The following is an 8,681-nucleotide window of genomic DNA, read 5'->3' as shown; positions in this document are numbered from 1 at the left end:
TGGTCTCTCTCTCCATACACACCCCCATTTCTTTTTAGCTTTGATAAAATGAGATTTATTTCCACAGGCAGTTGGCAGGCAGAACGTTTATCCCCCGTTAGTAAATACCCCTTCTCAGACAACAAGCTGCCTGTGCTCTCTCCACGCACACCATTCTCAAGAATTGCTTCCCTGCACCTTCCTGCCTCCCCCTCCCCAGCATCCACACGCCAGAGCCAACCAAATATTTGGACAATTTCTCATAAACAAACACACAAAAATAGATGCTTCCTATGTGACAGCATCTCCAGCATCACTGGGGAATTTAAAGAGTTGGAGGGAAGCGCTGGATCCCAATCTGACAGAGTCTTGGACGCCCCTCCTCAACAGCTTCTATCAAGCAAAGACAGTCCCTTTTTTGTTTAAAGATTTTATTTTTTATAAATATAAACAGAACAGGGAAAAAAAAGAAAAGCCATATCCCAGCAACAATTACAATTACATCAAAGGAAAAGAAAAAAATACATATAATAAACATGATATTATGAACAATAAACAATCTATGATCATAGCAATAATTATTAGCAGTAAATAGTGATATAATAGTTCACACTGTATCGTGATTATCATAATATATCTTAACATAAATCATAAGCTATCCTATACAATACTTGATAAAAATAAAGAAAGCTTGCAATGGTGATTATACTATTAAAAGTTTCTAAAAATACTTCCCAAATAATAAAAAAATGACTGTACATATTATTATCATCTATCTATGATATGTTTAAATGTCCCCCCTCCCTTTAACAATATATCAAGAGGATTTTTAGTAGTCCCTTTTTTTGGAACACAAACACAAGAGCAACATTGTGAGGACATCTTCATTTGTGCAGGGTGCTTACCAAGCTCAAGACTGCCCTGAGCCTAAGGCTGCTGACCTGGAATTCTAGTTCCACAATCCTAGATGTGTTGAGAATGACAGTAGCTACTCAGTAGAGAAGTCAAAATACTCTGCACATACTCAGAAGCATTCTTTCATTGCTTCGCCAGTCAGTTTATGAATACAAGGAAAGGTGGATACAGATTATGCATGCTATGGGAAATGTATTCCGTTATCCCATCTCCCCATTCGGGCAATGGCATTTTTCCCATTCTGTATTCAGAAAGTGGAAGGGAGGCTTATGCCTTGATCTGGATGGCCCAGGCTAGCACAATTTCAGAAGCTAAGCAGGGTCAGCCCTGGTTAGTACTTGGATAGGAGACCACCAAGGAAGTCCAGGTCACTACACAGAGGCAGACCATGGCAAACCACCTCTGAATGTCTCTTGCCTTGCAAACCCTAGGGGGTTGCCATAAGTCAGCTTTGACTTGATGGCACTGTAGTGTCTACCACCACACAAGGCCAGTACCCCTGCTGCTATGTTGGATGATGCATGTATGAAGGTCAAAACTTTGTTTTCTGTGACGTGGTTGACCTGTGCCTGGGCTGTATCTAGGGGGTGGAGCCTGAGGAAAGTGGGGTTTAGGGAGGGGAGGGACTTCCGTTGGGGTATAATACCAAAAAGTCAACTTTCCAAAGCAGCTATTTTCTCCAGGTGACCTGATCTCTATGGTATAGAGCTCAGTGGTAATTCTGGGAGATCTCCAGCCACTACCTGGAGGTTGGCAACCCTAGCTGTAACCCTTCAGACTTCAGTGGGGACTCACATCGCTAAGGGCTCTTACATATTTTTTAAAAATCCCTATACATACAAAAACAGCATGTCAGGGAGAAGTCTAGGAACATGTTAGTTTACTGTGTGTAGATAAACATTTTGATATAGAGATGAGAGGAAGGATATCCTTTTCATAGGGGATCAGTCCATCAATAGCTATTTGCCATGATGGCTAACTGGAACCTCCATGTTCAGAGGAAGTGTACTAGTTCCAGTCCAGGAGCCAACAATGGGTACTTGGGAAGGGTTTGGCCTCCGTCTCCTGTTTGTGCACCTTCCAGGGCATCTGGTTGACTCCTATGGGAAACAGGGTGCTGGAGTAGATGGGCCATTGGTCAGATCCAGCAAGGCTTTTATTAGGTTCTTAAGAGAAGTCTTCTCCCTGACATGCTAGTTTTCTGCATGAAGAGATTGCTTTTTGTATGGGTATGCAGCCATTCACCTAAGTCCTCCCTGCAGTGTGAAATGGGTACAGCCCAAGGACAGGTTTGTCAGAGTCAAACTACAACTACATATGGGAGTCTTGGAGAGCCAAAACTGACAGTGCCATCCTAAACAGTCACACTCCTCTAAGCCCATTGACGCACTGTGAATATCACCGTATTCATTAATGGTTCAAGAAAAAATAGTTGGGGAGGGGCTTGGTTTGTGTTAGAGCTGTGTCGCTAGGGCATGGGTAAGGTTTAACCCTTTCCCCACACCACTTTTAATAACAACAGCAACAACAGCAGCTGTTAGCCCTGAAAGAGAAAAAAAAGGCAGTTAAAACTCAGGTTTTAATGGCAAATATTATTGTCAGGGCAAGACTAGCAGATTAGGCTGTGCTGGTCGCCCCTGCTGGATGCTGTGCTTATCTGCCACCTTCTTGGTCTGCTTCATTGAATGGCTTAAAGTTAGTGCGCTGAGGTGCTTCTAGGTTGTGTGACATTTTCTAAATCAGCATTTCTCACCCTGTGGGTCCTGACCCCCAAAACGAGTCCCATGTTTTTGCAGTTTTATTGATTTGTGTATACTCTGTGTTGTTGGTGTTGTTTTTTAATGAGCCACCATACCAAATAAATTTGGACTTGTGGGTCACCAAACTACAAAGGTTGTGGACCACTGTTCTGAATGTCAGAAGTGCTGATTCAGCATGCATGATACCCATGAGCCACAGGGGAAGCTGAGCTGATCCAGGATAGTCCAAAGAACAGGGGCTAACAAGGTCATCACGAGCTGCATAGTCCAAGAGGGCAACTGTTGTGCAAACCTCTGTCCCGGTTTGATCACTTCTTGCAATGAGGCATCTTTTCTCCCTCTTCAGCATTAAACCAGCCATAAGGAAAGGAAAGCTCACCGGGATCACAGGTGCTTCTTTGATTTGGAGAGGACAGGGAGATGCGGAAACTGGCTGAAGGAAGAGGTCAAATGTGACTACCAAAGCACTACCACAACATCCACATCATGGTGAGCAAACTCAGGGAACAGCTGGAGACTGCTACATTTTGAATAAAATGCACTAGGTCTCCACAATCCCTCCCCTCAATGTAATGACATCCCCACACAAATATGTGAAGCGCATTTCTCACTTAGTACATGCTGATCCACCAGCTAAGAACGTAATCCTGTGCATGCTGACTTGGGAGTAAGCTGGCTTGCATTCAAGCGGCTCTAGCCTGAGCTTCCTGTGCATTTGATAATCCCCATGGCTGACTCTTTGACCAAATTCCCTGTCCCTAAGTACGCACCCGCCCTTCTACGGGGCATTCTCATACAGCCAAAATACAGCCAGACCCAACACAACTGGTGGAATTGGAAGAAACTTATCCAAGGACTGTTGGACCCAGTGGGATAGAAGGCAATTGCATTAGCTCCGTAGATGTTCAAAAGCCAAACCCCAGTGCTACCTCTACTTCTGCTCCTTGCTGCTCTTGGGCATTGTGATGATCACCAGGAACGGAGGAAGAAGAAGAAGAACTGGTTTTTATATGCCAACCTTCCCTACCACTTAAGGGAGACTTAAACCGGCTTACAATCACCTTCCCTCCCCCCCCAACAGACACCCTGTGAGGTAGGTGGGGCTGAGAGAGCTCTAACAGAGCTGTAACTTGCCAAGGTCACCCAGCCGGCTCTGTGTGTAGGAGTGGGGAAACAAATCCAGTTCACCAGATTAGCCTCCGCTGCTCATGTGGAGGAGTGGAGAATCAAACCCAGTTCTCCAGATCAGAGTCCACCGCTCCAAACCTTAACCACTACACCACGCTGGCCTAAGGATAATCAAAGAGACAGCGCAGCATGTCTTTGGGGATGGGGAGATGATCATCTCTTGCTGGGGGAGAAGCCCACTTTAGACCTCCTGCTTGGGACACTAAAAACCTTCTTCCAAATCAGAGAGACTGGGGGCGGGGGGCATGAACAACCACAGGAAAGAAGGACTATTTGAAAATCCTGTCACTAGGGCCTTTACCCCCTGATATTTTCCTCCAGGATTCTAGAAATCCAATAACAGGTTAATTTTCTGTTCTTCTTTTTCCTCTTTAACTGTTAGTTGCTCTCAGAGCCAAAGTGGTGTAGTGGTTAAGAGCAGTGGTTAGGAGCGGTGGGCTCTAATCTGGAGAACCGGGTTTGATTCCCCACTCCTCCACATGAACAGCCATCGCTAATCTGGCGAACCAGGTTGGTTTCCCCACTCGTACGCATGAAGCCAGCTGAGTGACCTTAGGCTAGTCACAGTTCACTCCGAACTCTCTCAGCCCCACCTACCTCACAAGGTGTCGGTTGTGGAGAGGGGAAAAGGAGGTGATTGTAATCTGGTTTGGTTCTTCCTTAAGTGGTAGAGAAAGACGGCATATAAAAACCAGCTCTTCTTCTTTTTCTTCTCTCAGTGTTCTGTGCCTGGTGGATCATTTCTATTCCTACTTATCAGGACATTGGGGTTTATTTATCCATTTAATATATTTTAATACTGCTTTTCCTTGTGGCTCAAGACAACCTCTTTTGTTTAATTTGCAAAGACCTTTCCCCACATACCTGGGGAGTTCCTTAAGTATGTAGAATCCCCTAATTTGCATCTGGGTGGCCTGGTTTTCTTGCTCTCCTGATCATATTGGGAGACTGGCTGACACTTTACTAGTAGGTACAGCAACAGACTCCTGGCATGAGCCAATATAAAGGGGGTGGGTGGGGAGAAGCTATTTTATTTCTGAAATGTCATCATCATCATCATCATTCCTTTATTGGCATAAAAACATAATACACAAAGGGTACAAAAGGAATGGCGATATTAAAAAGTGCCCCTTATGGAATAGTTAAAAGACAGTTACATCAAATAGCGCTGTTTGTTGATACTGCCATCTAATTAACCGTTTGGCGGGCTTTTAAAACAAACTTTAAAAACTGTGCCACTGTCTCCAATGTACGGGGCGAACAATAAATAGGAAACGTTAAAAGAATCTGAGACTTTCTGTCTATTAACCAACTGGGGGCTTAAAAGTTCGTTGCAAGATTCTGTGTAGAAATGACAATAAAATAAGACATGAGCAACTGTTTCAGTACAGTTGTTGCCACAAGGGCAAAGCCTGTCCGACAGAGGAATTTTCCGAAATCTGCCTTCTAGTAGCGCGGATGGCAAAACATTAAATCTGGCCAGAGAAATGGCTCTACGTTGAGAAGGGTCACCCAGGCGAGATAAGCATGGGGAGGGCTGTTCTGAAATGTCATCAATGGGCGATATCCTAGCAATGGGCCGCCTGCAACCCGAGCTAGGCTCCGTACCCCTGGTGAAATGTCCCCCTTTGCCTCCCCCACCCTTGGGCCTTGCCCGCTGGATTTAAAGGGCTCCTCTATGCAACCGGCCCTGACCCGGATGGCCCAGGCTAGCCTGATCTCATCAGATCTCAGAAGCGAAGCTGGGTCGGCCCTGGTTAGTATTTGGATGGGAGACCCCCAAGGAAGTCCAGGGTTGCTGTGCAGAGGAAGGCACTGGCCGACCCCCTCTGTTCGTCTCTTGCCATGAAAACCCCAAAAAGGGGTCGCCGTAAGTCGGCTGCGACTTGACAGCACTTTACACATGCACACACATGCAATCGTCCCCCCGTCCCCCGCAGCGGTCTTGCGCATCGAGGCAGGCTGGACTGCCGGACCGCCGGCGCGTCCCCCGCGGCCGCGCGCCCCCTACCGGCCTCTGGGGCTCCCCGCCTCTGCAAGAGGAGGAGGAGGAGGAGGAGGAGGAGGCGGAGCCGCGAGGTTATTTGCAGGGAGCTGCTTTGATCCCGGGGGGGAACCTGAAACTCTCGCATTCCTGGCATAGCAGCCGGCTCTTGTGCGGCCCGGCCTCCCTGGCTCGCATTACAGCTGGAGGAGGCAGGCAGGCAGGCGCCGCGCTCACTTTCGCCTTCCTTCCAGCAGAGGCGAGGCGAGGCGAGGCGAGGGCTGCCCGGGCCAGGAGCTCCTGCAGGCTTCGCTGGGGCTTCCGAGCTGGTGTCGCCGCCGCGCTGCAGAGCCCGGAGAGGAGCCGCGCGGGGCTGCCGGGGATTTCGGCCACCGCGAAGCCGCTTGCAAGGGGGGGGAGGGCTATGGTCTGGTAAGTGTCACGCCGCTCGCCACCGCGGGGGGAACCGGCGGGGCCTGGGACCGATGCGCGACGGCAGCGCCGCTTCTGTCCCCGGGGCTTCCCGTCCGACGCTGGTGGCGGATCGGGAAAAGGCAGCATCCCTGGTGGGGGGGGGGTGAGTGGGAGGAGGTGGTTGTGAATGTCCTGCGTTGCGCAGGGGGTTGGGTTGGACTAGAGGGCCCTGGGGGGTCCCTTCCAGCTCTGCGATCCTGTAAGCGGTGGGGCGCTGGACAGCTGTCGCGTCTTCTGCCGGCGGTCTTGGCTTGCGGACGCGGGGCAGGAGTTCGATCCTTGTCCTCCCCTGCGGCCCGGGTTGAGGTTGGGGGGCGCGGACATGACGCCTTCCCGTGCCGTCGTCGTTCCCCGCTTGAATCGCCTTCCCTCCCCAGCTTGCAGTTGCTCCGGGGCGTGCAAAGCGCAGGAGGGGAAAGTTCCCAAGCCTCGGGGAGGGGAGAGAAGGGGATTCTCGGGCCCTGCTTGGTCTGCCGGGGGGCGCGCGCTCCGATTAGCCGGGGGGATTGCAGGTGCTGGGGGGGGGTCCCCCCTCGCGAGCTGCAGCCTCGGCATTGTCCCGCCCGCTGGCCCGTGTTTCCCGGAGCGGTGAGCTCGCTCGTTCTCACTTCGGAGGAATGTTAATTGCCATCCAAACCCCGATGATGTCAGCGCGGAACTATGTGGAAAACAAAGAGCGGGCAGCCCGGCTGGGGGACTCGAACTTGCTGCGCAGAGGGCCATCTGCTGAGTGCGCTGCAGGCGACCGGCCGCTCTCGCCTGCGTTTGGAAGCCTAGCTGGGGGATGTGCGGGGCCGGTCATTTTTGCGCCCTAGGCAAGGCTAACTACTTGTGGCCCCCCCCCCCACCATTGCTAACCAGTTTTCAAAATCGGATGTCTTGTAGAAAAAATAAATAGCACAAAACTTGTCATATGAAGACGTTAGAATTAATTGTATTCCATAGCACTGTTGTGGTACTTATCTGAAAATAAAGCATATAAATTGTCAGTTGCATTCCCCCCTCCCACAAACTAATCTGTTTAAAACGGTGCCCCTCAGGCCAGTTCTGCACCCCTCTGAGGTCTGCGCCCTAGGTGCCCGCCTAATGGTAGCACCGGCCATGGGTATGTGTGTCGGTGGGGGGATCCTGCCCGGGGTGCCAGCTCTCGCTTCTGCTCAGGGAGATCTTTGCGGGAACTGACTTTATCGCACAGTATTATTAAGATAAGCGCTGCAGGGCGCGCAGGGGGGGTGTTATTCTGTGCCAGCCAAACTATCGACCGACCTGTGCAGCAATAAATTCCATAGTCTTTCAGGCAGCCCAAGACTCTTTCTCCTTGAGATAAGGAGGAGCGACAAACTCCGGAGGTTGCAAAGTGCAGTACAAAGCAGGGGCCATTTAACTCAGGGGGAAACTTCCCATTCCAATGGGTTGCTGCCATGCATGGCTGCTGGGAGCCCAGAGCGAACAGATCCAAGCTGTCGTAGCTCTGCAGGGGCCACGCTGCCCAGGTCTGTTCAGCAGTGCCCGTGATGGGTGTTGGCAGTGGTGAGCTGTTGTACCGTTGTCTTCCAAGCGAGAAGGCTTGGAAAGGAAACACGTCACTTTTAAAAATTAAAACTTTGAAGCATTTTGGAGGTGGTGTAATTGTACGGAATCATTCAACAATAAGGCACTACTGCTTTTAACAAAGGAGTAATCCGCCTGCAGAATATGGTGCTGAACGTGTGACCACTGCATGCTGCTAGCCCCTAAACCTTTTACAGCCTAAGATTCTAGCTCTGTAGCTTTACAGAGAAGTATTGCAGGATGCCCCTCTCTCCCAAAGTGAACATGTATTATACAGAGCCAGACCATTAGGTCAGCTCAGTATTGCTTCTTGGTTCTGGCAGGGCATCTCCAGCACCTCAAGCAAAGAAAGCTCTTTGTCTTTCTCAACATTTTCTCTGTGAGACCTTTTAACTGAAGATATTGGGTGCTGAATTTGGGACCTTCTGCATGCAAAGCATGCACATTACTAGTGAGCCACAGTCAAAGTTACCTGGCCTGTTTATCCTCTCACTACGGGGCACCAGAGATGCCCCCCCCCCACAGTGGAGTATACTTTGTCCTTATGCTGTTCAACATGCCAGTGTGTATCATGCAGTCCCAAAAGTGACTTTGGGCATGTTTGGTGTGCCTTTCCCTCTCCAGAGCCAGTCCCTTTATATATGGGGTCAGAGGACAACGTTTCTAGGACTAAAGGCACCCTTCCTTTCCAGCTGCAGAAGCTTTCGTTGCAGAAATCAGCTACTGACTGTTTGGCGGCACCAACCATGCCTTCTTTATGAGATTTGTTTTCTTATTTTAAAAGGGAAATGTACCTTTTAAGTAGAATTTACCATTTTTGTGCTGTGTGG

Source organism: Euleptes europaea, chromosome 5 (assembly GCF_029931775.1).
Source record: "Euleptes europaea isolate rEulEur1 chromosome 5, rEulEur1.hap1, whole genome shotgun sequence".
NCBI classification, from domain to species: Eukaryota; Metazoa; Chordata; class Lepidosauria; order Squamata; family Sphaerodactylidae; genus Euleptes; species Euleptes europaea.
Note: the sequence above shows the minus strand (reverse complement) of the source record.